This window comes from Somniosus microcephalus, unplaced genomic scaffold (assembly GCF_052327205.1).
Source record: "Somniosus microcephalus isolate GS21.2 unplaced genomic scaffold, FLI_Smic_1.0 scaffold8, whole genome shotgun sequence".
NCBI classification, from domain to species: Eukaryota; Metazoa; Chordata; class Chondrichthyes; order Squaliformes; family Somniosidae; genus Somniosus; species Somniosus microcephalus.
This window is the reverse complement of record NW_028225195.1, coordinates 1,417,921-1,432,690: the sequence shown is the minus strand read 5'-3', so window position 1 is coordinate 1,432,690 and position 14,770 is coordinate 1,417,921.

Here is a 14,770-nt window from a genome sequence, read left to right as displayed (position 1 = left end):
ACTTCACCTTCTCCTTCTCCTTCTTCTGCTTCTTCTGATTCACCCTCCAGACTTCACCTTCTCCTTCTCCTTCTTCTACTTCTTCTGATTCACCCTCCAGAGTTCACCTTCTCCTTCTCCTTCATCTGCTTCTTCTGATTCACCCTCCAGACTTCACCTTCTCCTTCTCCTTCTTCTACTTCTTCTGATTCACCCTCCAGACTTCACCTTCTCCTTCTCATTCTTCTACTTCTTCTGATTCACCCTCCAGAGTTCACCTTCTCCTTCTCCTTCTTCTGCTTCTTCTGATTCACCCTCCAGACTTCACCTTCTCCTTCTCCTTCTTCTGCTTCTTCTGATTCACCCTCCAGACTTCGCCTTCTCCTTCTCCTTCTTCTACTTCTTCTGATTCACCCTCCAGACTTCACCCTCTCCTTCTCCTTCTTCTGCTTCTTCTGATTCACCCTCCAGACTTCACCTTCTCCTTCTCCTTCTTCTGCTTCTTCTAATTCACCCTCCTGACTTCACCTTCTCCTTCTCCTTATTCTGCTTCTTCTGATTCACCCTCCAGACTTCACCTTCTCCTTCTCCTTCTTCTACTTCTTCTGATTCACCCTCCAGACTTCACCTTCTCCTTCTACTTCTTCTGCTTCTTCTGATTCACCCTCCAGACTTCACCTTCTCCTTCTCCTTCTTCTGCTTCTTCTGATTCACCCTCCAGACTTCACCTTCTCCTTCTCCTTCTTCTACTTCTTCTGATTCACCGTCCAGACTTCACCTTCTCCTTCTCCTTCTTCTACTTCTTCTGATTTACCCTCCAGACTTCACCTTCTCCTTCTCCTTCTTCTCCTTCTTCTGCTTCTCCCTCCAGACTTCACCTTCTCCTTCTCCTTCTTCTGCTTCTTCTGATTCACCCTCCAGACTTCACCTTCTCCTTCTCCTTCTTCTACTTCTACTGATTCACCCTCCAGACTTCACCTTCTCTTTCTCCTTCTTCTACTTCTTCTGATTCACCCTCCTGACTTCAACTTCTCCTTCTCCTTCTTCCACTTCTTCTGCTTCACCCTCCAGACTTCACCTTCTCATTCTCCTTCTTCTGCTTCTTCTGCTTCGCCCTCCAGACTTCACCTTCTCCTTCTCCTTCTTCTGCTTCTTCTGCTTCACCCTCCAGACTTCACCTTCTCCTTCTCCTTCTTCTGCTTCTTCTGCTTCACCCTCCTGACTTCACCTTCTCCTTCTCCTTCTTCTACTTCTTCTGACTCACCCTCCAGACTTCACCTTCTCCTTCTCCTTCTTCTGCTTCTTCTGCTTCACCCTCCAGACTTCACCTTCTCCTTCTTCTGCTTCTTCTGCTGCGCCCGCCAGACTTCACCTTCTCCTTCTCCTTCTTCTGCTTCTTCTGATTCACCCTCCAGACTTCACCTTCTCCTTCTCCTTCTTCTGCTTCTTCTGCTTCACCCTCCTGACTTCACCTTCTCCTTCTCCTTCTTCTACTTCTTCTGATTCACCCTCCAGACTTCACCTTCTCCTTCTCCTTCTTCTGCTTCTTCTGCTTCACCCTCCAGACTTCACCTTCTCCTTCTTCTGCTTTTTCTGCTGCGCCCGCCAGACTTCACCTTCTCCTTCTCCTTCTTCTGCTTCTTCTGATTCACCCTCCAGACTTCACCTTCTCCTTCTCCTTCTTCTGCTTCTTCTGCTTCACCCTCCTGACTTCACCTTCTCCTTCTCCTTCTTCTGCTTCTTCTGATTCACCCTCCAGACCTCACCTTCTCCTTCTCCTTCTTCTACTTCTTCTGATTCGCCCTACAGACTTCATCTTCTCCTTCTCCTTCTTCTACTACTTCTGATTCACCCTCCAGTCTTCACCTTCTCCTTCTCCTTCTTCTGCTTCTTCTGATTCACCCTCCAGACTTCAGCTTCTCCTTCTCCTTTTCTGCTTCTTCTGATTCATCCTCCATACCTCACCTTCTCCTTCTCCTTCTTCTACTTCTTCTGATTCACCCTCCAGACTTCACCTTCTCCTTCTCCTTCTTCTGCTTCTTCTGATTCACCCTCCTGACTTCACCTTCTCCTTCTCCTTCTTCTGCTTCTTCTGATTCACCCTCCAAACTTCCCCTTCTCCTTCTCCTTCTTCTACTTCTTCTGATTCACCCTCCAGACTTCACCTTCTCCTTCTACTTCTTCTGCTTCTTCTGATTCACCCTCCAGACTTCACCTTCTCCTTCTCCTTCTTCTGCTTCTTCTGATTCACCCTCCAGACTTCACCTTCTCCTTCTCCTTCTTCTGCTTCTTCTGATTCACCCTCCAGACTTCACCTTCTCCTTCTCCTTCTTCTGCTTCTTCTGATTCACCCTCCAGACTTCACCTTCTCCTTCTCCTTCTTCTGCTTCTTCTGATTCACCCTCCAGACTTCACCTTCTCCTTCTCCTTCTTCTGCTTCTTCTGATTCACCCTCCAGACTTCACCTTCTCCTTCTCCTTCTTCTGCTTCTTCTGATTCACCCTCCAGACTTCACCTTCTCCTTCTCCTTCTTCTGCTTCTTCTGATTCACCCTCCAGACTTCTCCTTCTCCTTCTCCTTCGTCTACTTCTTCTGATTCACCCTCCAGACTACACCTTCTCCTTCTCCTTCTTCTACTTCTTCTGATTCACCCTCCAGACTTCACCTTCTCCTTCTCCGTCTTCTGCTTCTTCTGATTCACCCTCCAGACTTCACCTTCTCCTTCTCCTTCTTCTACTTCTTCTGTTTCACCCTCCAGACTTCACCTTCTCCTTCTCCTTCTTCTGCTTCTTCTGCTTCACCCTCCAGACTTCACCTTCTCCTTCTCCTTCTTCTGCTTCTTCTGCTTCGCCCTCCAGACTTCACCTTCTCCTTCTCCTTCTTCTGCTTCTTCTGTTTCACCCTCCAGACTTCACCTTCTCCTTCTCCTTCTTCTGCTTCTTCTGCTTCACCCTCCTGACTTCACCTTCTCCTTCTCTTTCTTCTACTTCTTCTGATTCACCTTCAGACTTCACCTTCTCCTTCTCCTTCTTCTGCTTCTTCTGCTTCACCCTCCAGACTTCACCTTCTCCTTCTCCTTCTTCTGCTTCTTCTGCTGCGCCCGGCAGACTTCACCTTCTCCTTCTCCTTCTTCTGCTTCTTCTGCTTCACCCTCCAGACTTCACCTTCTCCTTCTCCTTCTTCTACTTCTTCTGCTTCACCCCCCTGACTTCACCTTCTCCTTCTCCTTCTTCTGCTTCTTCTGATTCACCCTCCAGACTTCACCTTCTCCTTCTCCTTATTCTGCTTCTTCTGATTCACCCTCCAGACTTCACCTTCTCTTCTCCTTCTTCTGCTTCTTCTAATTCACCCTCCAAACCTCATCTTCTCCTTCTTCTTCTTCTACTTCTTCTGATTCACCCTCCAGACTTCATCTTCTCCTTCTCCTTCTTCTACTTCTTCTGATTCACCCTCCAGTCTTCACCTTCTCCTTCTCCTTCTTCTGCTTCTTCTGATTCACCCTCCAGACTTCACCTTCTCCTTCTCCTTCTTCTGATTCTTCTGTTTCACCCTCCATGCCTCACCTTCTCCTTCTCCTTCTTCTACTTCTTCTGATTCACCCTCCAGACTTCACCTTCTCCTTCTGCTTCTTCTACTTCTTCTGATTCACCCTCCAGTCTTCACCTTCTCCTTCTCCTTCTTCTGCTTCTTCTGATTCACCCTCCAGACTTCACCTTCTCCTTCTCCTTCTTCTGCTTCTTCTGATTCACCCTCCTGACTTCACCTTCTCCTTCTCCTTCTTCTGCTTCTTCTGATTCACCCTCCAAACTTCACCTTCTCCTTCTCCTTCTTCTACTTCTTCTGATTCACTCTCCAGACTTCACCTTCTCCTTCTACTTCTTCTGCTTCTTCTGATTCACCCTCCAGACTTCACCTTCTCCTTCTCCTTCTTCTGCTACTTCTGATTCACCCTCCAGACTTCACCTTCTCCTTCTCCTTCTTCTGCTTCTTCTGATTCACCCTCCAGACTTCACCTTCTCCTTCTCCTTCTTCTGCTTCTTCTGATTCACCCTCCAGACTTCACCTTCTCCTTCTCCTTCTTCTGCTTCTTCTGATTCACCCTCCAGACTTCACCTTCTCCTTCTCCTTCTTCTGCTTCTTCTGATTCACCCTCCAGACTTCACCTTCTCCTTCTCCTTCTTCTGCTTCTTCTGCTTCACCCTCCAGACTTCACCTTCTGCTTCTCCTTCTTTTGCTTCTTCTGCTACGCCCGCCAAACTTCACCTTCTCCTTCTCCTTCTTCTGCTTCTTCTGCTTCACCCTCCTGACTTCACCTTCTCCTTCTCCTTCTTCTGCTTCTTCTGATTCACCCTCCAGACTTCACCTTCTCCTTCTCCTTCTTCTGCTTCTTCTGATTCACCCTCCAGACTTCACCTTCTCCTTCTCCTTCTTCTGCTTCTTCTGATTCACCCTCCAGACTTCACCTTCTCCTTCTCCTTCTTCTGCTTCTTCTGATTCACCCTCCAGACCTCACCTTCTCCTTCTCCTTCTTCTACTTCTTATGATTCACCCTCCTGACTTCACCATCTCCTTCTCCTTCTTCTACTTCTTCTGATTCACCCTCCAGACTTCACCTTCTCCTTCTCCTTCTTCTTCTTCTTCTGATTCACCCTCCAGCCTTCACCTTCTCTATTCTCCTTCTTCTGCTTCTTCTGCTTCACCCTCCAGACTTCACCTTCTCCTTCTCTTTCTTCTGCTTCTTCTGATTCACACTCCAGACTTTACCTTCTCCTTCTCCTTCTTCTGATTCTTCTGATTCACCCTCCAGACTTCACCTTCTCCTTCTCCTTCTTGGGCTTCTTCTGATTCACCCTCCTGACTTCACCTTCTCCTTCTCCTTCTTCTACTTCTTCTGATTCACCATCCTGACTTCACCTTCTCCTTCTCCTTCTTCTACTTCTTCTGCTTCACCCTCCAGACTTCACCTTCTCCTTCTCCTTCTTGTACTTCTTCTGATTCATCCTCCAGACTTCACCTTCTCCTTCTCCTTCTTCTGCTTCTTCTGATTCACCCTGCAGACTTCACCTTCTCCTTCTCCTTATTCTGCTTCTTCTGATTCACCCTCCAGACTTCACCTTCTCCTTCTCCTTCTTCTGCTTCTTCTGATTCACCCTCCAGACTTCACCTTCTCCTTCTCCTTCTTCTGCTTCTTCTGATTCACCCTCCTAACTTCACCTTCTCCTTCTCCTTCTTCTGCTTCTTCTAATTCACCCTCCTGACTTCACCTTCTCCTTTTCCTTCTTCTGCTTCTTCTGATTCACCCTCCAGACTTCACCTTCTCCTTCTCCTTCTTCTGCTTCTTCTGATTCACCCTCCAGACTTCACCTTCTCCTTCTCCCTCTTCTGCTTCTTCTGATTCACCCTCCAGATCTCATCTTCTCCTTCTCCTTCTTCTACTTCTTCTGATTCACCCTCCAGTCTTCACCTTCTCCTTCTCCTTCTTCTGCTTCTTCTGATTCACCCTCCAGACTTCACCTTCTCCTTCTCCTTCTTCTGCTTCTTCTGATTCACCCTCCAGACCTCACCTTCTCCTTCTCCTTCTTCTACTTCTTCTGATTCACCCTCCAGACTTCACCTTCACCTTCTGCTTCTTCTCCTTCTTCTGATTCACCCTCCAGTCTTCACATTCTCCTTCTCCTTCTTCTGCTTCTTCTGATTCACCCTCCAGACTTCACCTTCTCCTTCTCCTTCTTCTGCTTCTTCTGATTCACCCTCCTGACTTCACCTTCTCCTTCTCCTTCTTCTGCTTCTTCTGATTCAACCTCCAAACTTCACCTTCTCCTTCTCCTTCTTCTACTTCTTCTGATTCACCCTCCAGACATCACCTTCTCCTTCTACTTCTTCTGCTTCTTCTGATTCACCCTCCAGACTTCACCTTCTCCTTCCCCTTCTTCTGCTTCTTCTGATTCACCCTCCAGACTTCACCTTCTCCTTCTCCTTCTTCTGCTTCTTCTGATTCACCCTCCAGACTTCACCTTCTCCTTCTCCTTCGTCTACTTCTTCTGATTCACCATCCAGACGACACCTTCTCCTTCTCCTTCTTCTACTTCTTCTGATTCACCCTCCTGACTTCACCTTCTCCTTCTCCTTCTTCTGCTTCTTCTGCTTCACCCTCCAGACTTCACCTTCTCCTTCTCCTTCTTCTGCTTCTTCTGCTTCACCTCTAGACTTCACCTTCTCCTTCTCCTTCTTCTGCTTCTTCTGCTTCACCCTCCTGACTTCACCTTCTCCTTCTCCTTCTTCTACTATTCTGCTTCACCCTCCAGACTTCACCTTCTCCTTCTCCTTCTTCTGCTTCACCCTCCAGACTTCACCTTCTCCTTCTCCTTCTTCTGCTTCTTCTGCTTCGCCCTCCAGACTTCACCTTCTCCTTCTCCTTCTTCTGCTTCTTCTGCTTCACCCTCCAGACTTCACTTTCTCCTTCTCCTTCTTCTGCTTCTTCTGCTTCACCCTCCTGACTTCACCTTCTCCTTCTCCTTCTTCTACTTCTTCTGATTCACCCTCCAGACTTCACCTTCTCCTTCTCCTTCTTCTGCTTCTTCTGTTTCACCCTCCAGACTTCACCTTCTCCTTCTCCTTCTTCTGCTTCTTCTGCTTCACCCTCCAGACTTCACCTTCTCCTTCTCCTTCTTCTGCTTCTTCTGCTTCACCCTCCAGACTTCATCTTCTCCTTCTCCTTCTTCTGCTTCTTCTGCTTCACCCTCCTGACTTCACCTTCTCCTTCTCCTTCTTCTACTTCTTCTGATTCACCCTCCAGACTTCACCTTCTCCTTCTCCTTCTTCTGCTTCTTCTGCTTCACCCTCCAGACTTCACCTTCTCCTTCTCCTTCTTCTGCTTATTCTGCTTCACCCTCCAGACTTCACCTTCTCCTTCTCCTTCTTCTGCTTCTTCTGCTTCACCCTCCAGACTTCACCTTCTCCTTCTCCTTCTTCTGCTTCTTCTGCTTCACCCTCCTGACTTCACCTTCTCCTTCTCCTTCTTCTACTTCTTCTGATTCACCCTCCAGACTTCACCTTCTCCTTCTGCTTCTTCTACTTCTTCTGATTCACCCTCCAGTCTTCACATTCTCCTTCTCCTGCTTCTTCTGATTCACCCTCCAGACTTCACCTTCTCCTTCTCCTTCTTCTGCTTCTTCTGATTCACCATCCTGACTTCACCTTCTCCTTCTCCTTCTTCTGCTTCTTCTGATTCACCCTCCAAACTTCATCTTCTCCTTCTCCTTCTTCTACTTCTTCTGATTCACCCTCCAGACTTCACCTTCTCCTTCTTCTTCTTCTGCTTCTTCTGATTCACCCTCCAGACTTCACCTTCTCCTTCTCCTTCTTCTGCTTCTTCTGATTCACCCTCCAGACTTCACCTTCTCCTTCTCCTTCTTCTGCTTCTTCTGATTCACCCTCCAGACTTCACCTTCTCCTTCTCCTTCTTCTGCTTCTTCTGATTCACCCTCCAGACTTCACCTTCTCCTTCTCCTTCTTCTGCTTCTTCTGATTCACCATCAGACTTCACCTTCTCCTTCTCCTTCTTCTGCTTCTTCTGATTCACCCTCCAGACTTCACCTTCTCCTTCTTCTGCTTCTTCTGATTCACCCTCCAGACTTCACCTTCTCCTTCTCCTTTTTCTGCTTCTTCTGATTCACCCTCCAGACTTCACCTTCTCCTTCTCCTTCGTCTACTTATTCTGATTCACCCTCCAGACTTCACCTTCTCCTTCTCCTTGTTCTGCTTCTTCTGCTTCACCCTCCAGACTTCACCTTCTCCTTCTCCTTCTTCTGCTTCTTCCGCTTCACCCTCCTGACTTCACCTTCTCCTTCTCCTTCTTCTACTTCTTCTGATTCACCCTCCAGACTTCACCTTCTCCTTCTCTTTCTTCTGCTTCTTCTGCTTCACCCTCCAGACTTCACCTTCTCCTTCTCCTTCTTCTGCTTCTTCTGCTTCGCCCTCCAGACTTCACCTTCTCCTTCCCCTTCTTCTGCTTCTTCTGCTTCACCCTCCAGACTTCACCTTCTCCTTCTCCTTCTTCTGCTTCTTCTGCTTCACCCTCCTGACTTCACCTTCTCCTTCTCCTTCTTCTACTTCTTCTGATTCACCCTCCAGACTTCACCTTCTCCTTCTCCTTCTTCTGCTTCTACTGCTTCACCCTCCAGACTTCACCTTCTCCTTCTCCTTCTTCTGCTTCTTCTGCTTCACCCTCCAGACTTCACCTTCTCCTTCTCCTTCTACTTCTTCTGATTCACCCTCCAGACTTCACCATCTCCTTCTCCTTCTTCTGCTTCTTCTGCTTCACCCTCCAGACTTCACCTTCTCCTTCTCCTTCTTCTGCTTCTTCTGCTTCGCCCTCCAGACTTCACCTTCTCCTGCTCCTTCTTCTGCTTCTTCTGCTTCACCCTCCAGACTTCACCTTCTCCTTCTCCTTCTTCTGCTTCTTCTGCTTCACCCTCCTGACTTCACCTTCTCCTTCTCCTTCTTCTACTTCTTCTGATTCACCCTCCAGACTTCACCTTCTCCTTCTCCTTCTTCTGCTTCTTCTGCTTCACCCTCCAGACTTCACCTTCTCCTTCTCCTTCTTCTGCTTCTTCTGCTGCGCCCGCCAGACTTCACCTTCTCCTTCTCCTTCTTCTGCTTCTTCTGCTTCCCCCTCCTGACTTCACCTTCTCCTTCTCCTTCTTCTACTTCTTCTGCTTCACCCCCCTGACTTCACCTTCTCCTTCTCCTTCTTCTGCTTCTTCTGATTCACCCTCCTAACTTCACCTTCTCCTTCTCCTTCTTCTGCTTCTTCTGATTCACCCTCCTGACTTCACCTTCTCCTTCTCCTTCTTCTGCTTCTTCTGATTCACCCTCCAGACTTCACCTTCTGCTTCTCCTTCTTCTGCTTCTTCTGATTCACCCTCCAGACTTCACCTTCTCCTTCTCCTTCTTCTGCTTCTTCTGATTCACCCTCCAGACCTCACCTTCTCCTTCTCCTTCTTCTACTTCTTCTGATTCACCCTCCTGACTTCACCTTCTCCTTCTCCTTCTTCTACTTCTTCTGATTCACCCTCCAGACTTCACCTTCTCCTTCTCCTTCTTCTACTTCTTCTGATTCACCCTCCAGACTTCACCTTCTCCTTCTCCTTCTTCTACTTCTTCTGGTTCACCCTCCAGACTTCACCTTCTCCTTCTCCTTCTTCTTCTTCTTCTGATTCACCCTCCAGCCTTCACCTTCTCCTTCTCCTTCTTCTGCTTCTTCTGCTTCACCCTCCAGACTTCACCTTCTCCTTCTCTTACTTCTGCTTCTTCTGATTCACCCTCCAGACTTCACCTTCTCCTTCTCCTTCTTCTGATTCTTCTGATTCACCCTCCAGACTTCACCTTCTCCTTCTCCTTCTTGTGCTTCTTCTGATTCACCCTCCTGACTTCACCTTCTCCTTCTCCTTCTTCGACTTCTTCTGATTCACCCTCCTGACTTCACCTTCTCCTTCTCCTTCTTCTACTTCTTCTGCTTCACCCTCCAGACCTTACCTTCTCCTTCTCCTTCTTCTACTTCTTCTGATTCATCCTCCAGACTTCACCTTCTCCTTCTCCTTCTGCTGCTTCTTCTGATTCACCCTCCAGACTTCACCTTCTCCTTCTCCTTATTCTGCTTCTTCTGATTCACCCTCCAGACTTCACCTTCTCCTTCTTCTGCTTCTGCTGATTCACCCTCCAGACTTCACCTTCTCCTTCTCCTTCTTCTGCTTCTTCTGAATCACCCTCCAGACTTCACCTTCTCCTTCTCCTTCTTCTACTTCTTCTGATTCACCCTCCAGACTTCATCTTCTCCTTCTCCTTCTTCTGCTTCTTCTGATTCACCCTCCAGACTTCTCCTTCTCCTTCTCCTTCTTCTGCTTCTTCTGATTCACCCTCCAGACTTCACCTTCTCCTTCTGCTTCTTCTACTTCTTCTGATTCACCCTCCAGACTTCACCTTCTCCTTCTCCTTTTTCTCCTTCTTCTGATTCACCCTCCAGACTTCACCTTCTCCTTCTCCTTCTTCTGCTTCTTCTGATTCACCCTCCAGACTTCACCTTCTCCTTCTCCTTCTTCTGCTTCTTCCGATTCACCCTTCAGACTTCACCTTCTCCTTCTCCTTCTTCTGCTTCTTCTGATTCACCCTCCAGACCTCACCTTCTCCTTCTCCTTCTTCTAATTCTTCTGATTCACCCTCCAGACTTCTTCATCTCCTTCTCCTTCTTCTGCTTCTTCTGATTCACCCTCCAGACTTCACCTTCTCCTTCTTCTGCTTCTTCTGATTCACCCTCCAGACTTCGCCTTCTCCTTCTCCTTCTTCTACTTCTTCTGATTCACCCTCCAGACTTCACCTTCTCCTTCTCCTTCTTCTACTTCTTCTGATTCAACCTCCAGTCTTCACCTTCTCCTTCTCCTTCTTCTACTTCTTCTGATTCACCGTCCAGACTTCACCTTCTCCTTCTCCTTCTTCTCCTTCTTCTGATTCACCCTCCAGACTTCACCTTCTCCTTCTCCTTCTTCTGCTTCTTCTGATTCACCCTCCAGACTTCACCTTCTCTTTCTCCTTCTTCTGCTTCTTCCGATTCACCCTTCAGACTTCACCTTCTCCTTCTCCTTCTTCTGCTTCTTCTGATTCACCCTCCAGACCTCACCTTCTCCTTCTCCTTCTTCTAATTCTTCTGATTCACCCTCCAGACTTCTTCATCTCCTTCTCCTTCTTCTGCTTCTTCTGATTCACCCTCCAGACTTCACCCTCTCCTTCTCCTTCTTCTGCTTCTTCTGATTCACCCTCCAGACTTCACCTTCTTCTTCTCCTTCTTCTGCTTCTTCTGATTCACCCTCCTGACTTCACCTTCTCCTTCTCCTTCTTGGGCTTCTTCTGATTCACCCTCCTGACTTCACCTTCTCCTTCTCCTTCTTCTACTTCTTCTGATTCACCATCCTGACTTCACCTTCTCCTTCTCCTTCTTCTACTTCTTCTGCTTCACCCTCCAGACTTCACCTTCTCCTTCTCCTTCTTGTACTTCTTCTGATTCATCCTCCATACTTCACCTTCTCCTTCTCCTTCTTCTGCTTCTTCTGATTCACCCTGCAGACTTCACCTTCTCCTTCTCCTTATTCTGCTTCTTCTGATTCACCCTCCAGACTTCACCTTCTCCTTCTCCTTCTTCTGCTTCTTCTGATTCACCCTCCAGACTTCACCTTCTCCTTCTCCTTCTTCTGCTTCTTCTGATTCACCCTCCTAACTTCACCTTCTCCTTCTCCTTCTTCTGCTTCTTCTAATTCACCCTCCTGACTTCACCTTCTCCTTTTCCTTCTTCTGCTTCTTCTGATTCACCCTCCAGACTTCACCTTCTCCTTCTCCTTCTTCTGCTTCTTCTGATTCACCCTCCAGACTTCACCTTCTCCTTCTCCCTCTTCTGCTTCTTCTGATTCACCCTCCAGATCTCATCTTCTCCTTCTCCTTCTTCTACTTCTTCTGATTCACCCTCCAGACTTCATCTTCTCCTTCTCCTTCTTCTACTTCTTCTGATTCACCCTCCAGTCTTCACCTTCTCCTTCTCCTTCTTCTGCTTCTTCTGATTCACCCTCCAGACTTCACCTTCTCCTTCTCCTTCTTCTGCTTCTTCTGATTCACCCTCCAGACCTCACCTTCTCCTTCTCCTTCTTCTACTTCTTCTGATTCACCCTCCAGACTTCACCTTCACCTTCTGCTTCTTCTCCTTCTTCTGATTCACCCTCCAGTCTTCACATTCTCCTTCTCCTTCTTCTGCTTCTTCTGATTCACCCTCCAGACTTCACCTTCTCCTTCTCCTTCTTCTGCTTCTTCTGATTCACCCTCCTGACTTCACCTTCTCCTTCTCCTTCTTCTGCTTCTTCTGATTCAACCTCCAAACTTCACCTTCTCCTTCTCCTTCTTCTACTTCTTCTGATTCACCCTCCAGACATCACCTTCTCCTTCTACTTCTTCTGCTTCTTCTGATTCACCCTCCAGACTTCACCTTCTCCTTCCCCTTCTTCTGCTTCTTCTGATTCACCCTCCAGACTTCACCTTCTCCTTCTCCTTCTTCTGCTTCTTCTGATTCACCCTCCAGACTTCACCTTCTCCTTCTCCTTCGTCTACTTCTTCTGATTCACCATCCAGACGACACCTTCTCCTTCTCCTTCTTCTACTTCTTCTGATTCACCCTCCTGACTTCACCTTCTCCTTCTCCTTCTTCTGCTTCTTCTGCTTCACCCTCCAGACTTCACCTTCTCCTTCTCCTTCTTCTGCTTCTTCTGCTTCACCTCTAGACTTCACCTTCTCCTTCTCCTTCTTCTGCTTCTTCTGCTTCACCCTCCTGACTTCACCTTCTCCTTCTCCTTCTTCTACTATTCTGCTTCACCCTCCAGACTTCACCTTCTCCTTCTCCTTCTTCTGCTTCACCCTCCAGACTTCACCTTCTCCTTCTCCTTCTTCTGCTTCTTCTGCTTCGCCCTCCAGACTTCACCTTCTCCTTCTCCTTCTTCTGCTTCTTCTGCTTCACCCTCCAGACTTCACTTTCTCCTTCTCCTTCTTCTGCTTCTTCTGCTTCACCCTCCTGACTTCACCTTCTCCTTCTCCTTCTTCTACTTCTTCTGATTCACCCTCCAGACTTCACCTTCTCCTTCTCCTTCTTCTGCTTCTTCTGTTTCACCCTCCAGACTTCACCTTCTCCTTCTCCTTCTTCTGCTTCTTCTGCTTCACCCTCCAGACTTCATCTTCTCCTTCTCCTTCTTCTACTTCTTCTGATTCACCCTCCAGACATCACCTTCTCCTTCTACTTCTTCTGCTTCTTCTGATTCACCCTCCAGACTTCACCTTCTCCTTCCCCTTCTTCTGCTTCTTCTGATTCACCCTCCAGACTTCACCTTCTCCTTCTCCTTCTTCTGCTTCTTCTGATTCACCCTCCAGACTTCACCTTCTCCTTCTCCTTCGTCTACTTCTTCTGATTCACCATCCAGACGACACCTTCTCCTTCTCCTTCTTCTACTTCTTCTGATTCACCCTCCAGACTTCACTTTCTCCTTCTCCTTCTTCTGCTTCTTCTGCTTCACCCTCCTGACTTCACCTTCTCCTTCTCCTTCTTCTACTTCTTCTGATTCACCCTCCAGACTTCACCTTCTCCTTCTCCTTCTTCTGCTTCTTCTGTTTCACCCTCCAGACTTCACCTTCTCCTTCTCCTTCTTCTGCTTCTTCTGCTTCACCCTCCAGACTTCACCTTCTCCTTCTCCTTCTTCTGCTTCTTCTGCTTCACCCTCCAGACTTCATCTTCTCCTTCTCCTTCTTCTGCTTCTTCTGCTTCACCCTCCTGACTTCACCTTCTCCTTCTCCTTCTTCTACTTCTTCTGATTCACCCTCCAGACTTCACCTTCTCCTTCTCCTTCTTCTGCTTCTTCTGCTTCACCCTCCAGACTTCACCTTCTCCTTCTCCTTCTTCTGCTTATTCTGCTTCACCCTCCAGACTTCACCTTCTCCTTCTCCTTCTTCTGCTTCTTCTGCTTCACCCTCCAGACTTCACCTTCTCCTTCTCCTTCTTCTGCTTCTTCTGCTTCACCCTCCTGACTTCACCTTCTCCTTCTCCTTCTTCTACTTCTTCTGATTCACCCTCCAGACTTCACCTTCTCCTTCTGCTTCTTCTACTTCTTCTGATTCACCCTCCAGTCTTCACATTCTCCTTCTCCTGCTTCTTCTGATTCACCCTCCAGACTTCACCTTCTCCTTCTCCTTCTTCTGCTTCTTCTGATTCACCATCCTGACTTCACCTTCTCCTTCTCCTTCTTCTGCTTCTTCTGATTCACCCTCCAAACTTCATCTTCTCCTTCTCCTTCTTCTACTTCTTCTGATTCACCCTCCAGACTTCACCTTCTCCTTCTTCTTCTTCTGCTTCTTCTGATTCACCCTCCAGACTTCACCTTCTCCTTCTCCTTCTTCTGCTTCTTCTGATTCACCCTCCAGACTTCACCTTCTCCTTCTCCTTCTTCTGCTTCTTCTGATTCACCCTCCAGACTTCACCTTCTCCTTCTCCTTCTTCTGCTTCTTCTGATTCACCCTCCAGACTTCACCTTCTCCTTCTCCTTCTTCTGCTTCTTCTGATTCACCATCAGACTTCACCTTCTCCTTCTCCTTCTTCTGCTTCTTCTGATTCACCCTCCAGACTTCACCTTCTCCTTCTTCTGCTTCTTCTGATTCACCCTCCAGACTTCACCTTCTCCTTCTCCTTTTTCTGCTTCTTCTGATTCACCCTCCAGACTTCACCTTCTCCTTCTCCTTCGTCTACTTATTCTGATTCACCCTCCAGACTTCACCTTCTCCTTCTCCTTGTTCTGCTTCTTCTGCTTCACCCTCCAGACTTCACCTTCTCCTTCTCCTTCTTCTGCTTCTTCCGCTTCACCCTCCTGACTTCACCTTCTCCTTCTCCTTCTTCTACTTCTTCTGATTCACCCTCCAGACTTCACCTTCTCCTTCTCTTTCTTCTGCTTCTTCTGCTTCACCCTCCAGACTTCACCTTCTCCTTCTCCTTCTTCTGCTTCTTCTGCTTCGCCCTCCAGACTTCACCTTCTCCTTCCCCTTCTTCTGCTTCTTCTGCTTCACCCTCCAGACTTCACCTTCTCCTTCTCCTTCTTCTGCTTCTTCTGCTTCACCCTCCTGACTTCACCTTCTCCTTCTCCTTCTTCTACTTCTTCTGATTCACCCTCCAGACTTCACCTTCTCCTTCTCCTTCTTCTGCTTCTACTGCTTCACCCTC